This window comes from Bison bison, unplaced genomic scaffold (genome assembly GCF_000754665.1).
Source record: "Bison bison bison isolate TAMUID 2011002044 unplaced genomic scaffold, Bison_UMD1.0 scf7180017845292, whole genome shotgun sequence".
Classification (NCBI taxonomy): domain Eukaryota; kingdom Metazoa; phylum Chordata; class Mammalia; order Artiodactyla; family Bovidae; genus Bison; species Bison bison.
The window spans coordinates 4441-6844 of record NW_011475865.1 but is presented as its reverse complement, the minus strand read 5'-3'; the positions used below and the strand labels follow the sequence as shown (position 1 = coordinate 6844).

At 38.8% G+C, this 2404-nt stretch overlaps 1 pseudogene; it reads right to left on the bottom strand.

The window, feature by feature from the left end:
• Positions 1–207: 207 nt before the first annotated feature.
• LOC104983748 lies at positions 208–1980 on the bottom strand (annotated as a pseudogene).
• Positions 1981–2404: the final 424 nt, after the last annotated feature.

Genomic DNA, 2404 nt, shown 5'->3' with positions numbered 1-2404 from the left:
GCCACATAACAGTGAGAAGAGTTCCATGTACTATACAGTAAATCCTTGCTGGCTATCCATTTTAAACATAAGAGTGTTCATATCCATCCCAAACACCCTAACTATCCCCTCCCCCCATCATTCCCCAAGCCCGGCATTCACAAATTTTACAGCATTTACTCTTCATTAATCTAAATGTATCTTTAAAAACCAACCTCTGCAGACACACTATATAACTCTACTATTATAATAATGCTCAATAAGAAACACTTTAGAGTTCATGATCTTGGAGACTGTGTCCTTGACATCCTTATTTCTCAGACTGTAGATCAGGGGATTCAACATGGGGATGACCACCGTGTAAAACCCAGACGCCACTTTGACTGTGTGCCTGGAGGGTGTGGAGTTGGGCACAGAGCACAGGAAGGGGATGGTGCCAGGGAAGATGCTGATGGCGGTCAGGCGGGAAGCGCGGGTGGAGAAGGCTTTGCGGCGACCACAGGCTGAACGCATCTTGAGGATGGTGACAACAATAAATGCATAAGACAGGAGAATGATGAAGAGTGTGCTGACCTCATTAAAGGTGGCAGAAATGAAAAGCAGCAACTGGTTGAGATAAGTATCAGAGCAAGAGAGGGAAAGCAGGGAGGAGAACTCACAGAAGTGGTTGATTGTGTTGAAACCTCAAAATGATAATTTGGTAACAGAACATGTGAATGCCAAGGAGCAAGCTACACCCCAGGCATAAGATCCAACCACTAACGTGGCACAGAGTCTTGGGGACATGGCCACCATGCAGAGCAGAGGGTTGCAGATGGCCACGAGGCAGTCATAGGCCATCACAGCTAATAAAAAGGACTCAGTCACCACAATGGTACAAAAGAAAAAGAATTGTATTTCACAGCCTACAACTGAAGTGGCTCTGTCTTCTACCATGAGGTTCACCATGGTCTTGGGAGCAACAATGGAGGAATTAGAAAACTCCACAAAGGGGAGGTGGCTGAGGAAAAAGTACATGGGGGTGTGCAGTTTGGGGTTAATTTTGATGGTTGCAATCATCCCAAAATTCCCTGCCACAGTGACACCTTAGATGGTGAAGAATGTCAAGAAGAGGGGGACTTGCAACTCTGGGTAATCGGAGAAGCCCAGGAGAGTGAACACGGCCCCATTTTTATTTCTCTCTTGATAGAAACATGGTTTCTATTTGTCAGAATCTGAATCAGTCCTAGAAAGAAAAATATTAAGGGTAATAAGGATGTAAGACACTTGGTTAATGCTTCCTTTCCAAAGCTGGAAAAGGAAGCAAAATGTCTCTTTTAGAACTTCTTTCTGTTATTTACTCATGATTGCTAAATGTCTAAAATTTTAAAAAGATAACCATTTAAACTTTTCTTTAAATAGCACACTACCATTATTGAACTTTTTGGTTTGAATTATAATTTCAACATTTAGAGATAATATGAAATCAAAAGACTTGGGAGTTATTTTCAGTGAAATTCTTCTATAGCACTTTTAGGTCGTCTTGAACATTATAAATTCATAAAAGATTAACCTAGCCTAGTACCATAACTGATTATTTCAGTCCTAAAACTAGTAGCAGAAGTGAGAAAATTCTAAATAAATTACACTTTGCATCACATGTTCACAATGTGACACTAAGAATGGCCCCTCTAACAGTTTACATCTGTGCCTTTATTGTTAATTCCACATGATACTTTAACATTTACTTTTCTTTCTGACTCAGCAAATCTATTGTCAAAATAAACCTTAGTTAATTTTTTTCAGATAGTGTTCTTCTCAACCCAGGGAGCCCTAATTATCAATCCCACCTCATTGTTTGTGGAATAATAACACTGAACAAATAATAAGGATAATACAGTCTATGTCTTTATCAAAGATATGACAAAGCAGAAGACAGAGAGCCTTGACTTTCCCTGTAACATGCAAATAAGGATCAATCTACACATCTGTGACTAGAATCTTGATCCAGAAATTTTCCATTTGTCTAAAAGAGAATCTATGTTCAACGTCTTAGTGCTAAGATACTCCATTTATTCATAATCATGTTCCAATTTGTGACAAACTAGTGATCTTAAACCTATGGGAAATTGTCCAATGAAAATGTATATATCAGAGAGCTATACTAGAATGCAGCAGCAGGTGAGATGAGAAAGGAAGTTGAGAAAAATGTAACTAACACTACTAAAGATTCTAACATAGAAATGTCCGTAAATAAAGACATTTATTCTGTCTCTATTATTACCTGTAAAAGAGAAAGATCAAACATTTAAGGTAGTACCTCAGTGTGATGATATTTCATGAGAAAATGCTAATAGAAAAGAATTGTATTTCTCTAATTGGTGACCAGTGACTTCTCAAGGGATAGTGGTAAAGAATCCACCTGCCAATGTAGGAGATGCAAGAG